The sequence below is a fragment of the Rhinopithecus roxellana genome, chromosome 17, assembly GCF_007565055.1.
Source record: "Rhinopithecus roxellana isolate Shanxi Qingling chromosome 17, ASM756505v1, whole genome shotgun sequence".
Classification (NCBI taxonomy): domain Eukaryota; kingdom Metazoa; phylum Chordata; class Mammalia; order Primates; family Cercopithecidae; genus Rhinopithecus; species Rhinopithecus roxellana.
In genome coordinates this window covers 23746517-23762991 of record NC_044565.1, presented here as the reverse complement: position 1 = coordinate 23762991, position 16475 = coordinate 23746517, and positions in this window count along the sequence as shown.

Below are 16475 nucleotides of genomic sequence, written 5' to 3'. Positions count from 1 at the left end.
GGATTTGTTACTTACCATGAGAAAGTATTTGGCTAGGACTTAGCATCACTAACCTCCATCTCAGGGTGAGTGGCATTAAGTCCTAGCCAAATACATATATATATATACACACACACATATATACATATATATACGCATACATATATACATATACACACACACATAATTGTAAGAGCACTTAACAGATCTACTGTGTTAAATGTTTCAGAGTACAATACAGTATTGTTAACTATACGAACAGTGTTGTACAGATTTCTAGAACTTATTTAGCTTGTGTAATTAAGACTATACCTGTTGCAATTAGCAACTCCTCATTTCCTCCTGATAACCACAATTCTGATTCTATAAACATGACTATTTTAGACTCCATATATATGTAAGATCATGCACTATTTGTCTTTCTGTGCCTGGCTTATTTCACTTAGCATAATGTTCTCTGGGTTCTTCTGCATTGTTGAAAATTGAAAGATTTCCTTTTTTAAAGCTGAATAATATACCATTGTATCTATAAACCATATTTCCTTTCCATTCATTCAACATTGGGCATTTATGTTGTTTCCACATCTTGGTTATTGTGAATAATGCTGCAGTGACGTTGGGAGTGCAAATACATTTTTGAGATCCTAATTTGAATTCCTTTGTGTGTATATATATCCAAAAATGGGACTGCTGAATCATATGGTGGTTCTATTTTTAATTTTAGGGAGAATCTTCATACTGTTTTCCATAGAGGCTGTAACGTTTTGCATTCCCACCAACAGTGTCAAATACTCCAATGTCTCCACATCTTTTCCAACACTTGTTATCTTTTGTCTTTTTCATAATAGCCATCCTAACAGTGTGGTTTTGATTTGTTTCCCTGATAACTAGTGACATTCAGCATCTTTTCATATAGCTGTTGGCCATTTGTGTGTCATCTTTGAAGAAATGTCTATTCGAGTATTTGGCCCATTTTTAAATTGGTTGTTAACTGTTTTCCTTATATTTTGGAAATTAACCCCTTATTTGATATATGGTTTACAAACATTTTCTCCCATTCAATAGGCTGCCTTTTCACTCTATTAATTGCTTTTTTGATGTGCTTTTTAGTTCAATGCAGTCCCATTGTTACATTTTTGCCTTTATTGCCTGTGCTTTTGGGGATATATCCAGAAAATCATGATCCAGACTAATGCATGAAGATTTCTCCTTTTTTTTTTTCCATTTAATCTTTTTTTTAATTATACTTTAAGTTCTAGAGTACATGTGCACAATGTGCAGGTTTGTTACATATGTATACATGTGCCATATTGGTGCACTGCACCCGTCAACTCGTCATTTACATAAGGTATATCTCCTAACGCTATCCCTCCCCCCTCCCCCCACCCCCCACTCCACGACAGGCCCCAGTGTGTGATGTTCCCCTTCCTATGTCCAAGTGTTCTCATTGTTCATATCCCACCTATGAGAACATGCGGTGTTTGGTTTTCTGTTCTTGCAATAGTTTGCTGAGAATGTTGGTTTCCAGCTGGCTGCATAGTATTCCATGGTGCATATGTGCCACATTTTCTTAATCCAGTCTATCATTGATGGACATTTGGGTTGGTTCCAAGTCTTTGCTATTGTGAATAGTGCCGCAATAAACATACGTGTGCATGTGTCTTTATAGCAGCATGGTTAATAATCCTTTGGGTATATACCCAGTAGTGGGATGGCTGGGTCAAATGGCATTTCTAGTTCTAGATCCTTGAGGAATTGCCACACTGTCTTCCACAATGGTTGAACTAGTTTACAGTCCCACCAACAGTGTAAAAGTGTTCCTATTTCTCCACATGCCCTCCAGCATCTGTTGTTTCCTGACTTTTTAATGATCGCCATTCTAACTGGTGTGAGATGGTATCTCATTGTGGTTTTGATTTGCATTTCTCTGATGGCCAGTGATGATGAGCATTTTTTCCTGTGTCTGTTGACTGCATAAATGTCTTCTTTTGAGAAGTGTCTGTTCATATCCTTTGCCCATTTTTTGATGGGGTTGTTTGCTTTTTTCTTCTGAGTCGCTCACGCTGGGAGCGGTAGTCTGGAGTTGTTCCTATTCAGCCATCTTGAAACCTCTCCTATGTTTTCTTATAGGAGTTTTATAGTTCAGGTCTTACATTTAAGTCTTTCATCTCTTTTGAGTTGATTTTTGTGTATGGTGTAAGATAACTTTTTTTCTTGCATGTAGATATCCAGTTTTCCCAACATCATTTATGAAAAAAGACTATTCTTTCCCCATTCTGTATTTTTGGCACCTTTGTTGAGGATCGGTTGACCATGCGTGTGTGGATTAATTTCTGTGCTCTTTATTCTGCTCCATTGTTCTATATGTCTATCCTTGTCCAGTACTAGACTGTTTTAAATTGTTGTAGTATTCTGAAATCAGGAAGTGTGATGCCTCCAGCTTTGTTTTTCTTTCTCAAGTGTGTTTTGGCTATTCAGGGTCTTTTGTAGTTTATACAAATTTTAACTTTTTTTTTCTATTTCTGTAGAAAATGCTATTGAGACTTTTGTAGGGATTACATTGAATCTGTAGGTTGCTTTGAATTCTGTGAAGAATGATGGTGGTATTTTGGTGGAGATTGTGTTGAATTTATAGATAGCTTTTGGCAGTATGGTCATTTTCACAATATTGATTCTATCCATCCGTGAACATGGGATGTTTCCATTTGTTTGTGTCACCTATGATTTCTTTCAGCAGTGTTTTGTAGTTTTCCTTGTGGAGGTCTTTTGCCTCCTTGGTTAGGTATATTCCTAAGTATTATTATTTTTTGCAGCTATTGTAAAAGGTGTTTTTTGTTGTTTTTTGTTGTTTGTTGTTGGTTTTTGTTTGTTTTTGAGATGGAGTTTCACTCTGTCACCCCGGCTGGAGCGCAGTGGTGCGATCTCAGCTCACTGCAACCTCCACCTCCCAGGTTCAAGCATTCTCCTGCTTCAGCCTCCTGAGTAGCTGGGACTACAGGCGTGAGCCATCATGCCCCACTGATTTTTGTATTTTTAGTAGAGACGGGGTTTCACCATGTTGGCCAGGATGTCTCGATCTCCTGACCTCATGATCCACCTGCCTTGGCCTCTCAATGTGCTGGGATTACAGGCATGAGGCACCATACCCAGCCGGGGTTGAGTTCTTAATTTGATTCTCTGCTTTGTCACTGTTGGTGTATAGGAGAGCTACTGATTTGTGTACATTAATCTTGTGTCCGGAAGCTTTGCTGAATTCTTCTATCAGTTCTAGGAACTTTCTGGAGGAGTCCTTAGGGTTTTCGAGGTAAACGATCATATCATCAGCAGACAGTGTCAGTTTGACTTCCTCTTCACCAATTTGGATGCCCTTTATTTCTTTCTCTTGTTTGATTGCCCTGGCTAGCACTTCCAGTACTGTGTTGAAGAGGAGTGGTGACAGTGGGCATCCTTGTCTTGTTCCAGTTCTCAGAGGGAATGCTTTCAACTTTTCCCTATTCAGTATTATGTTGGCTGTGGATTTGTCATAGATGGCTTTTATTACCTTGACGTATGGCCTTATGCTGATTTTGCTGAGAGTTTTAATAATAAAGGGATGCTGGAGTTTGTCAAATGCTTTTTCTGCATCTATTGAGATGATCATGTGATTTTTGTTTTTAATTCTGTTTATGTGGTATATTACATTTATTGACTTATGTGTGTCAAATGATCCCTGGTATGAAACCCACTTGATCATGGTGAATTATCTTTTTGATGTATTGTTGGATTTGGTTAGCTAGTATTTTGTTAAGGATTGTAGCAGCTATGTTCATCAAGGATATCAGTCTGTAGTTTTCTTTTTTGGTTATGTCCTTTCCTGGTTTTGGTATTAGGGTGATGCTGGATTTGCAGAATGAATTAGGGAGGGTTCCCTTTCTCTATCTTGTGGAATAGTGTCAAAGTAATTGGTATCAATTCTTCTCTGAATGTCTGGTAGAATCCTCTGTGACTCCATCTGATCCTGGACTTTTTTTGTTGGTAATTTTGTAATTACCTTTTTAATCTTGCTGCTTGTTACTGATCTATTTATTGTATCTAATTCTTGCTGGTTTAAGCTAGGAGGGTTGTATTTTTCCGGGAATTTATCCATCTCTTCTAGGTTTTCAAGTTTATGTGCATAAAGGTGTTCATAGTAGCCTTGAATGATCTTTTGTATTTCTGTGGTGTCAGTTGTAATATCTCCCCTTTCTTATTGAGGTTATTTGGATTTTCTCTTTTCTTGGTTAATCTTGCTAATGGTCTATCAATTTTATCTATGTTTTCAAAGAACCAGATTTTTGTTTCATTTATCTTTTGTATTTTTTGTTGTTGTTTTAATTTCATTTAGTTCTGCTCTGATCTTGGTTATTTCCTTTCTTCTGGGTTTGGGTTTGGTTTGTTCTTGTTTCTGTAGTTCCTTGAGGTGTGACCTTAGAATGTCAGTTTATGCTCTTTCAGTTTTTTTGATGTAAACATTTAGGGCTATGAACTTTTCTCTTAGCACTGCCTTTGCTGTATCCCAGAGGTTTTGATAGATTGTGTCTTTATTGTTCAGTTCAAAGGATTTTTTAATTTCCATCTTGATTTCATTTTTGTCCCAATGATCATTCAGGAACAGGTTATTTAATTTCCTTGTGTTTGCACGGTTTTGAAGCGTTTTTCTTTTTGGAGTTTATTTCCATTTTATTCCACTGTGATCTAAGAGTGTTTGATATGATTTCAATTTTTGTAAATTTATTGAGGCTTGCTTTATGGCCTATCATGTGGTCTATCCTGGAGAAATTTCCAAGTGCTGTTGAATAGAATGTGTATTCTGCAGTTGTTGGATGGAATGTTCTGTACATATCTGTTAAGTCCATTTGTTCCAAGGTATAGTTTAAATCCATTGTTTCTTTGCCAACTTTCTATCTTGATGACCTGTCTAGCGCTGTCAGTGGAGTGTTGAAGTCCCCCAATATTATTGTGTTGCTTTCTATCTCATTTCTTAGGTCTATTAGTAATTGTTTTATAAATTTGGGAGCTCCAGTGTTAGACGCATATATGTATTGGGGTGATCAGACCCAACACCAGGTTGTGGGGGCTACAAAGTCCAGCGGAGTCAAAGGAATGAGACAAGTTAAGAGTACATAGGGTGGGTCCAGGGGACCAATGCTAGTGTGGAGGCTATGAAGGCCCCAAATTCTGGGAACCCACACTATTTATTGGTGATCAAACAAAGAAGCAGGTGGTGAGCACGTGTGGATGGGGTAGACAGATGAGGATGTGAGGATGTAAGGACGTGGGGGTAGAAAGGTAGCAGTGCATCAAGCGTAGCTGTGATGGTCTAGCATATGCTCTGCTACTTGAGATAATGGAGAACAGGTTCTTCTAACTCAAGATACCATCAATTTTTGATCCTGGGAGAGCAAGAAGCAAGGGGCCAGCGAGTATGGACACATTCCAGAGGCCACAAGGGGTTTTATGCCTTGAGCCCTGGATTCTCTCCAAGCCACGAGGAGTTTTATGTCCTGGGCTTAGATTGCAGTGTGGTAGGGCAGCCTTCCACCCTTGGGCACAGAGCTTGGTGTTCCATAGGCCACGAGGGGTTTTAGACCCTGGACCCAGGACATGTTCCAAGACTCTCATATTATGTCAAATAAGCAAGCTCTGCCTCAGCCCTTCTACCAACATATATGGTTAGGATTGTGATATTTTCCTGTTGGACAAGGCCTTTTACTGTTATATAATGTCCCTCTTTGTCTTTTTTAACTGCTATTACTTTCAAGTTTGTTTTGTCTGATGTAAGAATAGCTACCCCTGCTCACTTTTGGTGTCCATTGGCATGAAATGCCCTTTTCCACCCCTTTACTAAGTTTATGTGAGTCCATGTATTAGGTGAGTCTCTGGAAGGCAGCAGATGGTGAATTCTTATCCATTCTGCAATTCTGTATGTTTTAAGTGAAGCATTTAGGACATTTAGATTCAATGTTAGTATTGAGATATGAGGTGCCATTCCATTCATTGTACTATTTGCTGCCTGTGTACCTTGGTTTTTTGTTTTGCTTTTTAATTTGTATTTTTGTTTTATAGGTCCTGTGAGATTTATGCTTTAAAGACGTTCTGTTTTGATGTGTTTCCAGGATTCATTTCAAGATTTAGAGCTCCTTTTAGCAGTTCTTGTAGTGGTGGCTTGGTAGTGGTGAATTCTTTCAGCATTTGTTTGTCTGAAAAAGACTATTTTTTCTTCATATATGATGCTTAGTTTCTCTGGATACAAAATTCTTGACTGATAATTGTTTTGTTTGAGGACACCGAAGATAGAACCCTAATTCCTTCTGGCTTCTAGGGTTTCTACTGAGAAATCTGCTGTTAATCTGGTTGGTTTTCCTTTATAGGTTACCTGGTGTTGTTGTCTCACAGCTCTTAAGATTCTTTCCTTCATCTTAGCTTTAGATAATCTGATGACTATGTACTCTCCCCCTTTTCCTATGGATGTGGCTTCCTGAGAGCCAAGCTGTAGAGATCATTCTCTCTTCTGGGCCTAGCCACCCAGCAAGTCTACCAGGCTCTGGGCTGGTACTGGGGTTGTCTACACAGAGTCCTGTGATGTGAACCGTCTATGGGTCTCTCGGCCATAGATACAGCACCTCTTCCTGTGGAAGTGGCAGGGGGATGAAATGGACTCTAAGGGTTCCTAGCTTAGGTGGTTTCATGCTCTATTTTTGTGCTAGTTGGCCTCCTGCCGGGAGGTGGCGCTTTCCAGAGAGTATCAGCTGTGGTAGTATGGAGAGAAACCAGCAGTGGGTGGAGCCCTAGAACTCTAAAGAGTATATGCCCTTTGTCTTCAGCTACCAGGGTGGGCAGGGAAGGACCATCAGGTGGGGACAGGGCTAGGTGTGACTGAGCTCAGACTCTCCTTGGGCGGGTCTTGCTGCAGCTGCTGTGGGTGATAGGGGTGAGGTTCCCAGGTCAATGGAATTGTGTACCTAGGAGGATTATGGCTGCCTCTGCTGAGTCATGCAGGTTTTCAGGGAAGTGGGGGAAAGCCAGCAGTCAGAGGCCTCACTCAGCTCCCATGCAATCCAAAGGGCCGGTCTCACTCCCACCGTGCCCCTCCCTGCAACGGCACTGAGTCTGTTTTCAGACAGTGGACAAGCAAGACTGAGAACTTGCTTCCAGCTGCAAGAAGAAAAGGACTTTAGTTTTTCCCTCACCTGTGGATTCTACATCCCAGATACATGCCCTCCCCTAAGTTCTGGCCAAGAGGCTTCTCAACCAGTTCAAGTTGTTACAAAGTTCAGCTGGAGACTTCCTTCTCCCTGTGGCATTTTCCCGAAGGATCCCTGTGGTGCCAGGCAGAAATGGCCTGCTTGGGGACCCAGAGAGCTCCAACGGCCTTTCCCACTGCTTCCTCGACCCCTGTATTTCACTTGGCTCTCAGCTCCAGGTAAGGTTGGAATCTTCTCCTGCAAACTAGACCTTCAGGATCCCCAGTGGGGGTGTGTGTTTGGGGGTGGATGATCTCCCTTTCCCACTTCCACAGTTTGTGTACTCACAGTATTTGGGGTGTCTCCCGGGTCCTGCAGGAGCAATCCACTTCCTTCAGAGGGTCTGTGGGTCCTCTGGGATTCCTGATTTATTCATGCAGTCATTCTAGAGCTAAAATTCACAATGCGACCCTCCACACACTGCTCTGTCCATCCAAGTCAGAGCTGCAATCTAGTCCTGCCTCCTGTCCACCATAATCTTGAGTATCTCTACTTCTGTGGCACAGAAGGGCTCCCCAGCTCCTATTCCGTGAATCCTCCTCCTCCTCCCCTCTTTGTCTGTCTCACTCCCTCAGTCTGTCTTCTTTAATTTTTTTTTAATCAATGTTTTGTGGTTTTTAGTATACAAGTCTTTCACCTCCTATTTTATTTTTTCAGTGCTATTGTAAATGGGAGTTTTCCTAATTTTCTTTCCAGATAGTTCATTATTAGCTCACAGGTTTTTAAAGTAACTAAAGAAAGAAAGAACATGACGGGGACAAAAAAAAAAAAAAAAAAAAAACCCTTTTTAATTCTAGTATTCATTCAAATATGTTTATTGAGTACCTACTATGTAAAGTTACTGTTTTAGCACTGGAAATATATTGTTGAGAAAATTAGGAAGAGTTTCTGCTCTCATGAGCTTACATTCCAGTAGAGGAAGCAGTCAATAAACAATAAATACAAGTGCTATGAGGAAACAATAAAGCAGGATAAAAAGTTAGAGAGCCATAGGGATGGATGGCTATTTTAGATAGGATGGTCAGGGAAGGTCTCACTGATTGTTAACTCTTAAGACCCAAATAAGGTAAGGGAGGAGACATAAGACAATATGGGGGAAGTACATTCTAGACAGAAACAAATAGCCCATGCATAGATTCTGAGGCAGGAACATACTTGGATTTGAAGAGAATAAGAAGGCCAGTTGGTTAGAGTGCAGAGAAGAAAGAGATGAGGTCAGAGACTGGTGGAGTTGGATTAGAGACAGAAAGAGGCTAGAGGGCCCTCAGGTCTTTGAATCTTACCAGCATGAACCACCAGACCTGTGAGTGAGTAATGTTTCAAATTATTCTAGCCCCAGATCTCAAGCTGCTCTACAGAGATGAGCCTGCCCCACCGTGTCCTGTCTCAGGTTCTGGCCCCCAGAATCTGTGACCACAATAAATGGTTGTTTTACACCACTCAGTTTTGGAGTAATTTGTTAAGCAGCCGGAACAGAAGGGAGGGATAGTAACCGGAACAGAAGCGAAGGATAGTCTTTGCATCTCAAACTACAACTAGAGCCCACTGTTACAAAGGTGGCTTTGCAAATATGTGATTGAATCATGTATGTTGATTTGATTGGTCCTTCTATCAGAGTTACGGGATTCTCAGGAGATGCTGGGTTCACTAGTAAAGGCTTGGTTACCCACCCAGGTGTGATAACTTCAATTAGTGGGCTATATGCTCTTCAGCTGAAAGGGGCTCTGGGTTCCGCCACTTATTTGTCACTGAGATTTCAAGTAAAATAAACTAGATGGCTACCCTGCCAGAGATGTTGGAAGAAGGTGGTCCTTTTACAAAGGGACTTCTTTATAAAAAGTCTCTTTGCTAAACAACAATTGGATTCATGTATTTAAAATTATTCCTTCAGTCGATCAACTAGGAACCCAAGATGTGCCCAGTATGGGATTCTGTTTAGGGTGTCTCTTTCCAGACCTCTGTGTGAATTTTAATATTTTCAGCTGTAAGAAATAGAAATCTCAATTTAAAATAACCTTAAACAGTAGGGGAATTTAGCTCCTGTTACAACTCCAGAGGAGCACGGCTCCAGCACTGGCTTCCTCGGTGGCTCAGCAATGTCAGCAAGGATCCAGGCTGCTTCCACTTTCCACTCAACCATCTTCAGTGTGTCCTGCCCAGACCAGCTCCCCTCGTGGTCCCAACATGGCTGCTGCAATTCCAGGCATCAACACGCAGGCATGAACAGACATACAGGACAACATCCAGGAGAAAGGGACCATTTCTTCTGTATCTAGTCCTTGATTTAAACAGTTCATGATTCATCCTGTGAAACTGGACATGGGGCCCAGGCCCCTCTGAAGATAGAGGTGAACAGCAGGAAGCAGGACGTGGGTATCACCCATCAGTCTGCTCCAAACTCTAAGCCTGGTTAGAGAAGATCTCTCATTACTACAGAATAATCTCCCTCAGTAATTAAAGTTTCTCCTTCCACTTCCTAAGGATGCCAAAAGGAATAGTGTTTGCTTACAGCGCTTACTACAGTGTCCTCAGCTCCTTGGAGAAAATACATGACTCAAAGAACTAGAAAAAATAAAAATAAAAAAACCTAAGTCTTATATTTTCTATCAATCACCTGCCCACGTGCACTTGAGCACCATTTGCTCAGAATAAAGTTGACAGATAAATAACATACCTATCTTGATTGGCACTCCTTGTGTGTGAGATGGTTTGTAGGCCATTGTCAATGGAGAAATGAGAGGGTCTGGGGAGGGGAACAGATGAGGAAGCATTTACCATCTATCAAGCTGTGAGGAACGGCTGCCACTCATCTCTCAGAGCAGGGATGTGCCAGGTCAAATCTGGCTAATCACTTTTGTACAATGCATAAGCTAAGAATGGTTTTTAAACATTTTTTTAATGGCTGAGAAAATAAGACTATTCATGATATGTGAAGATTATTTGAAATTCAAATTTCAGTGTCCATAAATTGAATATTTTGGAACATAGCCATGCTCATTCATTTACTTCTTGTCTATGGCTGCCATTTATTTATTTATTTATTTAATACAGGGTCTTGCTGTGTGGTCCAGGCTAGAGTGCAGTGATGCAATCTCGGCTCACTGCAACTTCTGCCTCCCAGGCTCAGGTGATCCTCCCACCTCAGCCTCCCAAGTAGCTGGGACAACAGACACACGTCACCATGCCCAGCTAATTTTTGTATTTTTTGTAGAGACAGAGTTTTGCCACATTGCCCAGGCTGGTCTTGAACTTCTGGGCTCAAGCAATTTGCCCTCCTCAGCCTCCCAAAATATTGGGATTACAGGCATGAGCTACTGCACCCAACCCTATGGCTGCTTTCACACTTAAACAGCCACATTAAATAGTTGTGACACAGATTGAATGGCCCATGAACCCTAACATATTTACAATTTGGCCCTCCACAGAAAAAGTGTGCTGACCCCTGCCTTGGAGCAAAATCCCTGACGGGGTCCCCAGGCATTGGGTAGGGTTGTGCCTGGAGCCTCCAGAGGTACCAGCCCTCAGCCCATCTACAGACCAGCCTCTTCCCAACTGAGTGGGATAGGAACCCCCGATGCTGTCTAATCCATTTAGCACAGGGGTCCTTAGACCTGACTGCACATTAGAATCACCTAGGGAGCTTTGAAAAAAATCCCATGCTTGGTTTCCACCCAGCACACTTTTTCTGTGGAGGGCCAAATTGTAAATATGTTAGGGTTCATGGGCCATTCACTCCATGTCACAACTATTTAATGCGGCTGTTTAAGTGTGAAAGCGGCCATAGAGTTGGGTACAGTAGCTCATGCCTGTAATCCCAACATTTTGGGAGGCTGAGGAGGGCAAGGAGGGCAAATCACTTGAGCCCAGGACTTCAAGACCAACCTGGGCAATGTGGCAAAACCAATTGAATCAAAATCTCTGGGGATCGGCCCAGGCATCTGTGTCTTTCAGAAGACCCCAGGTGATGGCAAAGTGCAGTCAAGCTTGAGAACTGCTGCTAGATGTTTGTTGCCAATGTCAAGCCTGGTTTCTGGAGCTTTTTCTAAGCAAACACCATCACACACCCCTAGGCAAGTGTTTTGGGAACAGCCCATCAGCACCATGCTAAGGTGGAGCTGGGCAAGAAGATGTGGAGAAGCAAGCTGTGGTTAACCCCTACCTTTCATTTGTACAGGTGTGCAGCCAAATGACCTCACCTGTATACAGATGAGTTCCTGAGGTTTCCCAGGCTGGGGAGTCCTTGCCACTAGGGTTCTCCTTGTATCTCATGCCAACCCTCAGCAGAGAAAATACAGTGTCTCACCCTAGCTGCCACTCACGAGTTTATTTTCCTTTACCTAAGAGGAGGCAAACAAAAGCCTGGTCGTTGCCCAACCCAGGGACGGTTTAGATGCACATCTTTCTCAATGGCACGAGAAACCTCTCTCTTCCTTGGCATGTAGTTGGAGAAGAGGAGCCACATATAGCACTTCTTTCCTTTATTCACTCACACAACAGATACCTACTGAGCACCACCTACTTAACTAAGCACCGTAGATTTTCAGAGTACAATAGTGAATAAGAGCCCCCAAAACTCATGGACTAGGAGAAGCCAAATTAGCCCACTGTTCTGCAGTGCTGAAGAGCTACATCCAAGGGACATCTGCAGACTCTGAGCGAGGAAATGGCTCTCTTTGTCAGGGGAAGAAAGGCATTTCGTGCTGAGGATAGAGCATTTGCAAAAATACAGTGGCTGGAAAAAGAAGACATGGATCTGACTGGAGCTGGGGCAGCGAGCTATCAAGTGTGGGCAGGAGTTGAGGCTGGAGATAAAAGCTGGAGGCAGCATGGGAACAGCAGGCTGGCCAGGACCAGAGGAAAACATGGGAGCTTTTCTGGAGAGAAGTGAGCAAGGTTTCGGAAAGAAGGAACCCGTGGCTGGATGCTGGATTCTGGAGGACAGAGGAACAGTGCCCACGTCCAACACTCTGTCCATTGCTCAGGATAAGATGCAACAAGCTCCCAAACTACTGCCATGGGAGTGGGGACAGAGAGGAGCCAAATTCAAGAAGTATCTCAGAAATACATTCAATAGGATGTAGAGATCAATTTAAAGGGTGGCGCCAGAGCATCCCTGCCACAGCTACCCAAGTCCCTCCCCAGCTGCCCAAGGTTCCAACCTCTCCTGTCCCCTGCTGGCTTTGCTTTCATCCCCAGCCAGAGCCAGTGGGAGAGAACACCAGGAAGAGAAAGAATGCTATTGGGGGATTTTCTTCTGTTTTTGTTTCTTTGTGTTCATTTTTAACACCTGTTGTTAAGCCTCCCAAAATTTCCCCTGGCTATTCCTCAAAATGGATTTTCCCTCACAGACCATGATTACATTGCCAAAGCTCAGTGTTGCTCTCTTGTTATGCCCATGAGCTCTGGCAACAGAAAGGTCTGGATTTGAGCCCTGAAAAAAACACTAGCTGAAAAACCTGGTCAAGTCATATAACCTCTCTAAGCCCTAGATTCCCCATCTGTCAAATGCGTAAAGTAGTACCTGTCTCTTGAGGGTGTAGTGAGGATTAAATGAGGTAGTAAAATAAAGCCTTTAGCACAGGCCCTAGCACATAAACTGCTTGATAGACAGAGGCTGAGGTGGGAGGATCACTTGAGCCCAGAAGGTCAAGGTTGCAGTGGAGCCATGTTCACGCCACTGCACTGCAGCCTGAACAATAGAGTGAGATCCTATCTCTAGAAAACATATTAATAATAATTATGAGAGCCTAAGGTCAATGGATAAGCAGTCTCGAGATCAGGTGTTCTTCAGTGTGGGTGCTAAAGTGAAGAAGCAAGAAAAAGAGTAGCTCATTTTCAGAGAAGGGATTCTTGAAAACTTTAGAGGTAAGAGCAGTTGCTTGTGATAACACAATCTGTGGTGTAACCAAGAGAGTGGAAATCTGAGCTGGATTGAAAGAGATTTTTGGAGATTCAAAAGTTAAGGAACAACAAAGCCAGGGTGTTAGATGGATCATGCCATTAGATTTTGTTGCCAATGATGACAAAGGCAGAGATGGAGAGGAAGACAGTGCTAAAGTTGTCAGTAAGGGAAGGAAATCTCAGCCATGAGGAGGGGAAACAGATGGGATGGCAAGATAGCCCAAACCTCAGAGAAGTTGGTTTGTTTTAGTTGTTCATTGATTAAAAGGTTGATTTTTGTCTATTCAAAGGAGGAATGAGGAGAAGTGGTTTAGAAACAGGAAATGTAAGGAAAATACCTACCATAGCTCTTTGCTTATCAAAATTTAAGCTGTCGTCATTGAAGAGTTTTCCCAAAAGACTGCTAGGAGATGCCCCAAAATGTTAATAGGGTTGTATAAGGGTATATTTTCTGGTCATCTATTGACATATAACCAACCACCCTAAAACTTAGCCTAAGACATTTATTTTTCTCACGAATCTGCAGCTTTGGTCAAGTTCAGCAGGGACGATTCATCTCCACTCCACTCTGTATCTGCTGGGGTGATCTGAAGTCTCGTTCATTCACATCTGACGGTGGATGCTGGCTGAGCCTTTAGCTGCGGCTGTGACCAGAGAACCTAAGCACAACTTCATCTTGTGGCAACTTGGCTTCCTCACAGAATAGTGGCTGTGTTCCCAGAGTGAGTGTCTCAAGAGAACCAGGCAGAAGCTATATCAGCTTTCATGACATAGCCTTGGTAATCACGTGGTCTCATTCTCCTTTAGTCACAGGTTCACCCAGATTCAAGGAGGCAGAGCAGAGACCCCACCTTTCAATGAAGGAGTGTCAAGTTCACATTGTGAGGAAAGCTTGCAATGTGAGACGGAATGTTGATGCAGCCATCTGTGGAAATATAATCTGTCGTGGTGACTTTCATTTTATTCTCCTTTTACCTTATGATGAGATGGTGCCCAGTGAGTTCAAACTTTAGCCATTTGATTTTTTTTTTTTTTTTTTTTTAAGACAGAGTCTCACTGTGAGGCCCAGGCTAGAGTGCAATGGTGTGATCTCAGCTCACTGGAACCTCCACCTCCCAGGTTCAAGCGATTCTCCTGCCTCAGCCTCCAAAGTAGCTGGGATTACAGGTGCACACCACCACACCCAGCTAATTTTTTTGCATTTTTGGTAGAGACAGGGTTTCACCATATTGGCCAGGCTGGTTTCGAATTCCTGACCTCAAGTGATCCGCCCACCTCGGCCTCCCAAAGTGCTGAGATTACAGGCATGAGCCACCATGCCCGGCCTAGGCATTTGATTTTAAACCACCAGCCTGATCATTAAAAGGTTATCAGTCTTTCCTGTTTAAATGGAAATACTAAGAAATCTTTGAACAGACTTTTATTTGGGGAAGAATCACTTGAGTGGCCCCTTTCAGTTATGTTGATATAAAGCAAGAAAGCATACATGGTTCTGGAGAGACAAAGGACAAAAATTGTATCTTTTTGTTTTATTGATTTAATTTTTTGTTTGGCAAAGTCCTGGGCTCAGTTGTATAAGCAAATAGAATTAAGCTGCCCCTCCCCAATACTCATTAATCGAAGGAACTTAAAAGTTATTGGGGAATAAGTAGGCAAATTTGCCAAAAGGACAAGGAGCTTTCTGGGAGGAAGAGGATCAAAATATTGACCTTTTCCCTTTAACATTCAAAGTTATTACAATAGGTTTAATTGATTGCAGGTATTTTGTAGAATGCACTTCCACTGAGGTTTGTCTTATGTTTTTCTTATTATTAGACTGGAGTTAGTGGTTTGGGGAATAAGACCACAGAGGTAACATCCCGTTCTCATCCCATCATGTTAAAGGTACACACTATCAACGTGACTTATCACTGTTTATGTTGACCTTGGTCACTGGCTCAAGGAATGTTTGTCAGGTTTCTCCACTATAAAGCTACTCTTCCCCCAGCTACCCACCCTCTCATACAGTACACTTTGGACAAAAGTCACTATGCAAAGCTCAAATTTAAGGAGCAAGGAGTGTGGTAGACTGCCTAATAGACCCCAAATATGTCCACATGCTAATCCCCAGAATCTGAATGACACCTTATATGTCAAAAGTGATTTTATATTTGCGTTTAAATTAAGGATTTCACCATATAGAGATTATCCTGGATTATCCGAACGAGCCCTAATTGTAATGGCAAGTGTTCTTGTAAGAGAGAGGCAGAACAGGAAAAGAAACGATAATCCAAGTGAACAGACAACCTACAGAATGGGAGAAAATGTTTGCAATCTATCCATCTGACAAAGATCTAATATCCAGAGTCTGCAAGGAATTTAAATAAATTTACAAGAAAACAACCCCATTAAAAAGTGGGCAAAGGATATGAACAGACGCGTCTCAAAAGAAGACATTCATGTGGCCAACAAACATATGAAAAAAAGCTAATCATCACTGATCACTAGAGAAATGCAAATCAAAACCACAATGAACTACCATCTCACACCAGTCATAATGGCGATTATTAATAAGTAAAGAAACAACAGATGCCGATGAGGTTGCAGAGAAAAAGAATGCTTTTACATTGTTGGTGGGAATGTAAATTAGTTCAACCATTGTGGAAGATAGTGTGACAATTCCTCAAAGATCTAGAAACAGAAACACAATTTGACCCAACAATCCCATTACTGGGTATATACCCAAAGGAATATAAATTATTCTGTTATAAAGATACATGCACACATATGTTCATTGCAGCACTGTTTGCAATATCAAAGACATTGAACCAACCCAAATGTCCATCAACGATAGACTGGATAAAGAAAATGTGGTACATATACACCGTGGAATACTATGCAGCCATAAAAAAGCAATAAGATCATGTCCTTTGCAGGGACATGGATGGAGCTGGAAGCTATTATCCTCAGCAAAGTAATGCAGGAACTGAAAACCAAACACCACATGTTTTCTCTTATAAGTAGGAGCTGAATGATGAGAACACATGGACACATGATGGGGGCAGGGAGCAACACACACTGGGGCCTGTCAGGGAGGGCAGGGGGAAGGGAGAGCATCAGGAAGAATAGCTGATGGATGCTGGGCTCAATACCTAGGTAGTGGGTTGATCTGCAGCAAACCACCATGGCACACATCTACCTATGTACAAACCTGTACATCCTGCACATGTACCCCAGAACTTAAAAGTTGAAGAAAAAGAGGAAGCCAGAGGGTGATTGACCCAGAAAAAGGGAAAGCAATGTGATCCCAGAGGCAGAGAGTGGAGAAATGCGGCCAGCAATTAGAAGAAGTTG